At 39.1% G+C, this 12,005-nt stretch overlaps 1 protein-coding gene across 3 annotated transcripts in view; it reads left to right on the forward strand.

Moving 5' to 3' along the window:
* The window catches only part of NNT (nicotinamide nucleotide transhydrogenase), a 95,934-nt gene that overhangs the window by 72,865 nt on the left and 11,064 nt on the right, over window positions 1-12,005 (forward strand). The window lies entirely within an intron of this gene.

Here is a 12,005-nt window from a genome sequence, read left to right on the forward strand (position 1 = left end):
GATCCCTATTTTGGAACTCTGCTGCCGGGAGTCAGTGAAGAGACTGTCTGGAGGACTGTCCTCCCAGGGGGGAGGGATACCTGTTTCCTCTTGAGTAGAGAAGCTGTTCTCTAGCAGTTTCATTGACATAGTATCATAAGTCAGAGAGACAAGCCAACTCTATTATCAAATAAAGTTAGTTTGTTCACCTGAAAGTTAATGTATGTTGACAAAACTGTTAATGTCTGTTCATGAAAATCCCTTTTAGATGTCTATCTTATACTTTCTCTGGGGAAGATGATAAGAATAAGCCTAACCACGTGCCTAGAACTAATCAGAGCTAGTCAGAGTGTCTACACAAGACTGAATCCTGAATGTCCCAGCTATTAATAGTGGTGAAGAGACTTAGCCGATGATACAAGGGGATCTAACATTTTAGCATCAGCTGCATTTTTTTTCTTTCCTTCCTTCCTTCCTTCCTTCCTCCCTCCCTCCCTCCCTCCCTCCCTCCCTTCCTCCCTTCCTCCCTTCCTCCCTTCCTCCCTTCCTTCCTTCCTTCCTTCCTTCCTTCCCTCCTTCCCTCCTTCCCCACTCTCTGCCTTCCTGCAATCCATAGTTAGTCTGTGTTTTTCAAATACAGAGAGTCAAAATACTATTTTGTGGTAGGACCAGCTTTTCTGTGATGTAGATGTTACCATGTTTAGTGTAATCTTCAAGGAATTGAAGATCGAAGATGAGAAAAATCACTGGCTTTGTTTTTTGATTTTCACATATGAAGTCTCATTTTGGTCACTGATTCCCATCTTCTTATCCGGTATTGTACAGGGCCGCCCTTTCAGCCATACGTTTGCCACTTAAGGCATTTGCAGACCTACACAAGGAATGGATGTGTTAAAGAATCTTTTATGATTTTCCTAAAAAGAAATTGTTTCTCTTTTATTCAGTCCACATGTGAGAAGTCTAACGTATTAGTAATGCCTTCTATCACCACAAATGTTTAGGACGTGAGTGGCAATCTTAATGAAGTAGAGAAAGATAGCTTTCCTGTCTTAGTTCTCCTTTGGGAAGGGATGATTAATTTGACATACCTCCTTTATTACCCACGGACCAGCCTATATTAACCAGACAGCTTGGAAAATCAGTCCAGGGTGAGGTGGATGCAAAGTTGGGGAGCATCGTGACTATAGGGTAGTTTGACAGAAGCAGGATGTGAGGGGAGAGGACTAAGAGGGATGGAAAAAATGATAATAAAAGGGATGAGACAAATGAAATTTCGGTTTCTGACCTAATTAAAATGTGATTTTGATCCATGAGGACATAACAAAAATTGTTGTTTTAGGTTGATTTCTGTTAGACTGCATGGGAAAAATAATTACTTAAGATTTATGGGAGATATTTAATTAAACATATATGAATAGTTTCTCAGTTATAATTTGTGTTTTATTGAAGTAATTGTGTGAACAGAATATCAGACTTTATGTGAGAGAGAGTTCCGTCGTTTTACTGAGAACGTTTTACTGAGAGAGTTCAGTTTTTTACTGTGATCTGTTGAATTTTCACCATGGGCTTCATGTGCAAATCTCATGTTTGAGTTAAATGGAAGCAAAGTGTTCTTGCTTAACACAGTGACAGTGGATTATCCTATTTTTCCTTTCTAGTTTCTGAGTGGGTTTTTTTTTTTTTTTTTTTTTTAACTGAAAGGGAGTCATAGAAATTGTTGATTTTGTCTCATGTGTATTATCATCTTTTCCTGGGAGAAATGCAGATTTTCTTGATGAAGTTAGGAATATGTCTATCTGTAGATGCTGGCTTTCTTCTTCTTTTTTTTTTTTTTTAGGAGACAAATGTCTGTTTGCATGAGATGGCTGCAGCATTACCTCGTATTTTAATGAAATAAATCTGTATTTACAGTTAGCAGTAATTTCATCCTTTCATCACTCTGTGGAGCTCCCACGGTGTTCATTGAGCACAGCTGCTGGGCCTCTGGTGTCAGTAGATCTTTGTGCCTCAGGACCCCAGCATGCCTAGCATCCAGATGTGGTGACATATTCGCACACATACCCCATGGAAATGTGCCAGTGAGGACATACGATTGTCATCAATTAGTTATGCCCAAGTGGTGCCAAGAAAAATTGCATCTGTCATACAGTCTGTCTGGCTTCATGGCCCATGATTGATTTAGAGACACTCCTGTTTTCCTTTCCTTTGGCTACAGTCATAACATACTCACCGGGAGCTGAGATTGCATAATGCAGCACATGACATTTCATGACAAGAGCTCCTTTCTGAACGGCATGAATGTTCACTGACTTAGACTTTCTCTAGTGGCCAGTACATTGTTGCTTCCCAGTTGGCCAGAACGCCTCTATAGCTTCCCTAACCTCTGCTTAATCTCTAAAAGCATTTTATTACCAAAATCTTACACTACAAAAATGCATTTTTTTTTCTCTTTATTTCCCAATGTTTGGATCAATATGATGGGCTTTTCATTATAAAGCAGAGATAGTGTTCCCAGTGAGTAATTCTTAGAAAGAGGTGTAATTTTTTTCTGTTTGCAATTAATCACTGCTGGATTTTCTTTTCAGAAAGCCATATTGCTTGGCTCACCACAGAAGTCTTTTGAATTTGTGAAACCACCTTTCAGTTTCTCTGATTTACTGACTGGTATTATGTATTGCTTTCCTATTAATGTTCAACTACATCTTTCTGTTAATAATTTCTTGGTAGAAACTTATACTAGGGATTGGGATTCAAGGGTGCATAAGCCCAATTCCCACTCTCAAATGTTTATAGTTATGAGGAAAACAAATCTGTACACAAATGAATCCATGAATGAATTCCATTTAATGTGATAGTATGCTAGGAAAAGTAGAGTGGAAGGAGGATCAGAATGCAGAGGAGAGGAGTAGGTAATTAACCAGGGGACCTTTGAAACCTCTTGTGCTACTCAGAACATGAATTTTTTGCAGGTTTTTAAAAACATTTACTCTTTTTCATTCTCTGTCTAAACACATGTAGCTGCCATTGGTATTTGCGGTTTAATAGTGCTTTGCAGTCTCGTGTGGCATGGCTATCGGTTTAAATATATGTTATTTTTTGCTAAGGAATCCGTTCTTTGAAGATAGTTGAAGATGAAATATTTTGTCAGTCTAACTGGATTTTCTTGTTTTTCATGGATTACATATAATTCAAGTAAACAGAGTTCAGCCTTCTCGGATTTGTTATGTATTGGGATGCAGGAAGAGATAGGACATTCAGATTTATAAGGTAATAAAGGCACATGCTTCTGAAGAGAATAGATATTAATTAGGCCTGATAAAATACTCCGAAATTTGAGTAACGAAAGAAGACATTTTATTTAGCATTTCAGCAACAACTTGCAATACATTCTTTTTAGACATGACTATTCATGTTCATGACTATTCACTGAACAGATAGTTATATAGTGTTTGGTGCCAGGCACCGTTCTAGGTCCTGAGAATAGGTCCTTGAGTACACGGATGAAAATTCTGCGTATTCACAGTGAAATGTACATTCACGGGGAGGTTATATCATAGGCTTGAAGATTCTGACTTGGAGACACTTACAGCCCCATTGTGTCTTCAGTTCAGATGCAGCTGAAATGATGACAAACAGCTGTAGCACAGAAAATTGTATCAGAATTTCAGAGTTACAGCTGGTACCACTGGGTGATGAATTAGCCAGGGCTTCAAGTTTTCTGAAAGAATGTGGTGTTATTTCTTTGCACTTTGCTCAGAGCCTACCTTTTTGAAAAACATAGTGGCCAGGAAGGTGGGTGTGATGGGAGTTATTTGTGTAATTAGTCATATGAACGAAACTTTTGGTAGAAGGGAGGAAAACCAAAGGAAGTATGTACATTCACTCACGTCTGTGTTCAGCCTATTGTATAGAATTGCCAGTAATTTCTCAGATCAGAGGTGTCAGTTGTGCTCCTAAAAAGCGACCCTGTTCCTCGCGGGTTGACTGTTGGCCAGACCACCTTTGGCCTTCTATTTGTATCGTTCACCAGCATATTGGTGTGGTGGAAAGAAAGCCTGTGATTTGGGTATTTTGTAAAGGCTCTGCCATACCCTTGTAGGACTCATTTCTTGGACATGTTTGTCACGGGCATTCTGGTGGTCTGAGGGAGAAACTTACTTCTCATGAAACTGGTGCCTCTGACCATCAGGGTGGTTTTTGGCTTCTTGTTCTAGTATTAGTCATAATAAACTCTTTGAGCCGATGTTCTTCAATGAGGTTCATGTAAACATGGCGGAGTATAAATAAATAAAAGCCCTTTTCTCATTTCATGTTACAGTTCTTCACTATCTTGCTGACAATTTCCATTTTATGGTGCTCACTGGCTGTTGCCTTCCAACAGCCGTTCTGCAACATCATTACAGTTATTCAGACAGGAAGATAAAATTATGTATAATTCTTACCAAGTCTCTGTAATATGCTGGAATATAATATTTTAGAACATTAGTGAAAAATAGAATTTTGGTTTTTTCCTCTGATATCACTCTTCATAGTCTTGTTGGTTATTTTGAAATAGAAAGCGTGTCAGTAGTCATACTGTTTCTATTCTGGGCTTGGTTGCTGGATTTGGTTTAGTGATGGAAAAGCCAGATTTGGGCACAATCTATAAAAACATCCTCGGAGTGGAAAGGGTAGTGTGACGCAGTTCTGCAGAAGACTGCATTGATGTTTGCATTGTCGTCTGACCTGATCCTCTTTTTAAAAAAAATTTTTTTTTTAATGTTAATTTTTTTGAGAGAGAGAGACTGAGTACAAGCGGGGAAGGAGAAGAATGAGAGGGAGACACAGAATCCAAAGCAGGCTCCAGGCTCTGAGCTGTCAGCATAGAACCTGATGCGGGGCTGGAACCCCTCAACCACGAGATCATGACCTGAGCTGAAGACAGGCGCTTAACCAACTGAGCCATCCAGGCGCCCCTGACCTGATCCTCTTTAGACGACTTCTCATTCTTTGGCTGTACCTCAGCATCACCGGGCACTTGCACAAATGGAAAACGTGACCATAGCCTTCTGTCAAACATTTTCTCATTCACAGTCATAGGACAGGTTCTGTTATTCTGTCTTGGAAAAATTGTGCCCCTGAGACATTTTTGTAAGCTCTTTAACATTCATAATTTTTTTTCCTCCAGAAGGGAAGGCCATAGATGAACACCAGATTTCAGACCCGAGTAGCAGTTCAGCCCTTATTTGCCTTCAAAAAAAGAATGAAAGGTACATAATGTTCTCTAGTTCTGGCTATTGGAAAGTTCTAGGAAATTAAATGAACATTTTTTTTTCATTCAGAATTGTACAAGTGAGTTTGTCTGAAGCACTGCTTCGAAGGGCTTTCACAATTTTCGAGAGGCGGGTGTCTATCCTTTGGCCTAAGAAGCCTTGCCAGAAAGTTGATTCCACAGCTTTTCCCATCAGTCCGTTTTTGAGGGTGGCAAGGAAGATTTTGTCCCACTTCATTACTCTGTTTCTATTCAGATGGATAAGCTAACCTTGCCCAGCTGGTCCTAGCCTTTTCACCAGTAAGGACGGTGTGTGTTACGTTTACCCCGCTTCATGTTTTAGAAGGTTTTATTCTCCACTGGATTTACTGCAGTTACTTTTTAAAACAAACAGACAAACAAAAAATGCCACTTTTCCTTGTGCTTCTCATCAGTGACTTGTAGCTGTCAGTCAGAAGTTCTGATCAGAATGTGATAAACCAAAGAAACCTGCCCTTTCAGGTTTTTTCACAGGTGAAATGCACATATTTTTCACAGGTGAAATGCACAATTATGCACATTATGTGCACATTATGCACATTATGTGCACAATTTCATCCACATTATGAAAGTAATTGAATGTAGTAACAGATCCTTCTGTTACCTTCATGGACCCTCCCCAGAATGGAGCACTGCCATGTGCAAACATAGAATACAAAAGTCCTTAAGGTGTATGTTGCCACCAGGGACTGTGTGTTGCACCTGCAGTGCAGCTCCCAGCCTGCTCTGTGACACAGTACAGTGCACACGTATTCGATGTAATTCTAGATAAAGGAGGCCTGCCTGAGGAAGTAGTTGGATTAGAGAATCTGTAAGGTTTATTTTAACTCTTCTTTTTAAATTTCTTTTTTAAGTTGTTATTTGAATTCCAGGTAACACAGTATTGTATTAGTTTCAGGTCTACAATTCCATACAACACCCAGTGCTTATCACAAGCATGCTCCTTAAGTCCCATCACCTATTTAACCCATCCCCCCACCCACCTCCCCTCTGGTAACCATCAATTTCCTATAGTTAAGAGACCATTTTGGTTAGTATCCAAAATATATAAAGAAATCATAAAGCTCACCACCCAAAAAATGAAATGATCCGGTTAGGGAATGGGCAGAAGACATGAATAGACATTTTTCCAAAGATATACGGATGGCCAACAGATGCATGAAAGCATGCTCAACATCACTCATCATCAGGGAAATACAAATCAAAATTATGATGAGATACCACCTTGCACCTGTCAGCTTGGCTAAAATCAACAATACAAACAACAGGTGTTGGTGATGATGTGGAGAAGGGGAGATCCCCCTTGTACTGTTGATGGGAATGAACACTAGTGCAGCCACTCTGGAAAACAGGGGAGTCTCCTCAAAAAGTCAAAAGTAGAACTACCCTATGGTCCAGCAATTGCACCACTAGGCATTTACCCAAAGAACACAAAAATACTAACTCAGAGGTTTATATGCACCCCAGTGCTCATTGTAGCATTATCTACAATAGCCAACTTACGGAAACAGTCCAAATGGCCATCGACTGATGAATAGGTAAAGAAGATGTGGTATGTTTACACAACGGAATACTACTCAGCTATCAAAAAGAATGAAATCTTGCCATTTGCAACAACATGGATGGAGCTAGAGAGTATCATGCTAAGTGAAATAAGTCAGAGAGACCATATGAAACATATCTTTAAATTTTTTTAAGTTTTTTTTTTTTTTTTAATCATCCATTTTGAGAGAGAGAGCAAGCGTGGGGAAGGGGCCCAAGCAGGCTCCATGCTGTCAGCACAGAGCCCAACATGCAGCTTGATCTCAACTGTGAGATCATGACCTGAGCCAAAATCAAGAGTCGGAAGCTTAACTGTCTGAGCCACTCAGGCACCCTGAAACATATCTTTTAAAGGTTCTTTAGTGAGAGGTTAATGGTAGATTTTCTTTCATTTTGTATACCTTAAAATTCCATGATGACAGTTCTTTTCTCTCCAGTCTTTGAAGATTTTATCCCACTGCTTTAAGGCTTCCCTTGCTCAGAGATTATTACAGGTTCAGTTCCAGACCGGTGCAGAAATCTCTCAGCGCCTTGATCCCACATTTCTCAGCCTCCAGAACTCAGCCACCCTGTTTAAAGTATTTTGTTATAGCAGCCTAAACAGACCAAGACATTCTTGTTCAGGGAGTTGAATGGCATTCTCCCTGAGAAATATCATCATCATTAGCGCCCTTGAAAAAATTCTTTTACTGGAGATCTTTGGATGATAAATGACAAATATTTGAGAAATCCCAAGGTAGGGGAATGAGGAAAAAAAATGGTGAACTGACTCCCAACAATTGGTTCTCAGTGTGGAAATTGTGACTCCGTCTCACCTGCAACCCCAAGAGGGAGAAGTGGCCTCAGGACAGAGGGGTGAGGCCCACAGCTTGTCCCACAGCCCGGCCCCAGTGCTGACTAGCAGGTGACAGCCATCCACAGCCTGCTCCCCAGCCATCTATTTTAAGTCGAAAGGTTTTATTGATTTATAAATATTTATGGTTAAAAAAGAAGAAATAGGCTTTCAACAAATGAAACTTTAAAAAAATTTCCCCATGTTATGTCTTTTTTCTCATTTGTGAACTTCCTAGGAGCTTAGAATAACATATTTAGGAAAATTGTGGGATGATGATATTGGGAAGGCAGAATTCCCAAATGCAGTCTATGTAATTTAAAAATATAAAACAGTAAAAGAACTACAAAGCTGTAATCATCAAGACAGTATAGTATTGGCACAAAAACAGACACATAGACAAATGGAATAGAATAGAGAACCTAGAATTGGACCGACAAATGTATGGCCAACTAATCTTTGACAACGCAGGAAAGAGTATCCAATGGAAAAAAAGACAGTCTCTTTAGCAAATGGTGCTGGGAGAACTGGACAGCAACATGTAAAAGACTGAAACTAGGACACTTTCTTACACCACACAAAAACACTCAAAATGGATGAAAAACCTAAATGTGAGACAGGAAGCCATCAAAACCCTAGAGGAGAAACAGGCAACAACTTCTTTGGCCCCAGTCACAGCAATTTCTTACTCGACGCATCTCCAAAGGCAAGTGAATTAAAAGCAAAAATGAACTGTTGGGACCTCATCAAGATAAAGTTTCTGCACTGCAAAGGAAACAATCAACAAAACTAAAAGGCACCCAACGGAATGGGAAAAGTATTTGCAAATGACATATCAGGTAAAGGGTTAGTATCCAAAATCTATAAAGAACGTACCAAACTCAAACCCGGAAAACAATCCAGTGAAGAATTGGGCAGAAGACACGAATAGACACTTTTCCAGAGAAGACGTCCGGATGGCAAACAGACACATGAAAAGATGTTCAGCATCACTCATCATCAGGGAAATACAAATCAAAACCACACTCAGATATCGCCTCACACCAGTCAGAGTGGCCAAAATGAACAAATCAGGAAACTACAGATGCTGGCGAGGATGTGGAGAAATGGGAACCCCCCTGCACTGTTGGTGGGAATGCAGACTGGTACAGCTGCTCTGGAAGCCAGTGTGGAGGTTCCTCAAAAAATTAAAAATAGAACTATCCTACAACCCAGTAATAGCACTACTAGGAATTTATCCAAAAGATACAGGAGTGCTGATGCATAAGGGCACATGTACCCCAGTGCACTTCCAACAATAGCCAAATTATGGAAAGAGCCTAAATGTCCATCAACTGATGAATGGTTAAAGATGTGGTTTATATATGCAATGGAATACTACTTGCCAATGAGAAAGAGTGAAATCATGCTATTTGCAGCAACGTGGATGGAGCTGGGAGGTATTATGCTAAGTGAAATAAGTCAGTGAAAGACAGATATCATATGTTTTCACTCATGTGTAACTTGAGAAACTTAACAGAAGGTCATGGGGGAAGGAAAGGGGAAAAAATAGAGAGGGAGGGAGGCAAACCAGAAGAGACTCTTAAATACATAGAACAAATTGAGAGTTGATGGGGTGTGGGGGAGAGGCTAAAATGGGTACTAGGCATCGAGGAGGGCACTTGTTGGGATGAGCGCTGGGTGTTGTATGTAAGTGATGAACCACGGGAATCTACCGCCAAAACCAAGAGCACACTGTACATACTGTATGTTAGCCAATTTGACAATAAATTATATTAAATAATAAAACACAAAGAAAGGAAATTAGCCATTTGAACATCGAGTATGAAAACATTTTGCACAGTGACTGGCAAAATGTATAACCAAATTGTTGCAGGTTGTAAAAAGATTTTTTTTTTAACTCTGAAGAGATTTTGCAATATTTATAATAAATAGTAAGAGGTTGTAAAATGGGGAAAACACTCAATACTGTAGGATGAGGCCCAGTTGTCTCTGTAGTTTCTTTGTCTTATTGTTGAATTGGGATACTTGACTCTTCTTCATGTTTTATTGCTGAACTAAATCTGGATATTTTCATAATGCAAGAAGGAAAATGTAGTTAATTTGAACGGTTGTGGTAAGATCCATGTGGTGAATGTTTTATACTCTTTACTAGTCCCACATGTCCAAGAACCAACTGCTGTAACGCACCCTGGTCAGGACACATTGTCTCCATGACCCACAATCATGGGAGTAAACATTGTTGTGTCCCCTTTGGAACATGTGGTGTCTAAAATCTAACGTGAAGTTGCAAAAAGTGTAAGAATAGGCTTTATATCATCATGTACTATAAAAAAGGTTTAAGAAATAGGGTGTCTTTTGAATTGCATCTTTACCCAGTTCTATCCAGGTCACGCAATATTTACAAATAGCCCTTGTATACCCTCTTACTTGTTTTTATTCTTTCTTGGTTAGTTTAAAAGGCTCTGAAGATCAGGTTGATTTATTTGAGTAGATCATTTCACTGGTTTTGAACTGTGCCTGGGTCTGTCTTTAATCAGGGACTGAGGCCTTAGTTTTTATTCTATAATGTTTCGCAAAAGGCTGTCATTTTCATATTTGAGAGAGGAAAACAGCAAGAAATGTTCAAATTTTTCTTGCTTCAAGATAATCGAAGAGATTATCCTGACTTAATAACATTTGTTGTATCTGTCAGTTGAGGAAACCATGCTTTTTTGCCTAATAGTATCGGTGGAAGGATTATGTATAGCCTTTTAAAATTTGACTTTATCAAATAAGTATGTATTTAAACATTAGTTACGACCAAGTTCCCAGTGAGTGCAGTATTCACAATTACTAGCCTTCGTCTATTTTGACTACATAATTTCTCTAGTCTTTTGATGTAGTTGTAAATACAAAGAACTTCTGGCTTTTATTGGACTATACTGATATTTACTAGAATTTCAAGGTAAAAATTAGAAAACCAACCAAAACATGTTGACATCAAACTAACATTTGTTTTAATGAAAAAAAATGTGTATTAATTTTTATATAAGTGATCATTAAAATGTGTATTTGTGTGAAAAATACAGAGAGCATTTATATTACAGAAATGTATTGGAATAGAATTTTATAATTGCAGCTTAATTTATTAAAGGCTTATTGTGCTTGGCATTGGTCTAAAATACTTTGTATAAAAAACTCTTTATGTGAACTATCTCACTTAAATCTCACAATACTCCTCTGAAGAGGTTTTATTATCAATCCCATTGCACACAGAGGAGGCGTGAGGCATACAGACCAAACTGCCCAAATGCTGTGAATCCAGGCAGTGGCACTCTACAGCTTTTAACTGCTGTTTCTTGCCACTTCCCTAAATTCTTTCTCTAAAAAGAGACATAAAAATGTATGAGTCCGTGTACCTTACCGGGCACACTGTGTTTCTTAAAACCCTTTCCTTCCCACCCTTTCTTGGAATCCCTATAAGGAGTGCCAGCTGCTGTGGGAACTGACAGATAAGACACGGTTCCTGTGCTCATGTTGTGCCCAGTTTGGAGGGCACAGTTGTGTCAACCAGTTACTATGATGCAGTGCATCGTAAGGAGGAGATGCATACAGAAAAAGTTCTGGGAACGTGAAATATCTTTTTTTTTTTTTTAATGTTTATTTAGTTTGAGAGAGAGAGAGAGAGAGAGGGAGCAGAGGAGGGGGAGAGAGAGAGTCAGAGAGAGAATCCCAAGCAGACTTCACACTGCCAGCGCCGAGCCCAACACGGGGCTTGAACCCACGAACCACAAGATTATGACCCAAGCTGAAATTAAGAGTCAAATGCTTAACCAACTGAGCCACCCAGGCACCTTGGCAGATCTTTGTGATCTCATTGTAGTATTTATTTTCCTTCTGTAGAATCTTGTAGACAGGCACAGCTAATTCTGCTTTAAGCATGTGTACAATAAAGATAATTTTCATGGCTCAGAGGAAAGAACTAAAAGGCTAGTAGGCTTTGCATTTTGAAATTCTGGATATTCTTCATATGATGATGGAACATTAATGAGCATTGTCCATCAGTTCCTGGAAATTGCTGGTTATGGCCAAACCATTGTCTGGTATAATTAACTGACTTCTGGTATAATACTGACTTTGGAGATTAGTCAGTTATATGGGCCAGAATTGTTATAAACTCACATTGACTTATCAGTGTACATATATATATTTCTAAAAACTTAGCGTGTTCTGTTATTTCTCTCAAAACACTGGCATTTTCTTGTTAGAGCCTTGCATGTGTGTTTCTCCAACCTTAGAGTCTTAAGGTTTGGTATAATAAATTATTGTGCTAACACATGTAAAATGATCTATCGTTTGGGATATTTAGCATAACATATT

The sequence above is a fragment of the Panthera onca genome, chromosome A1 (genome assembly GCF_046562875.1).
Source record: "Panthera onca isolate mPanOnc1 chromosome A1, mPanOnc1 haplotype 2, whole genome shotgun sequence".
Classification (NCBI taxonomy): domain Eukaryota; kingdom Metazoa; phylum Chordata; class Mammalia; order Carnivora; family Felidae; genus Panthera; species Panthera onca.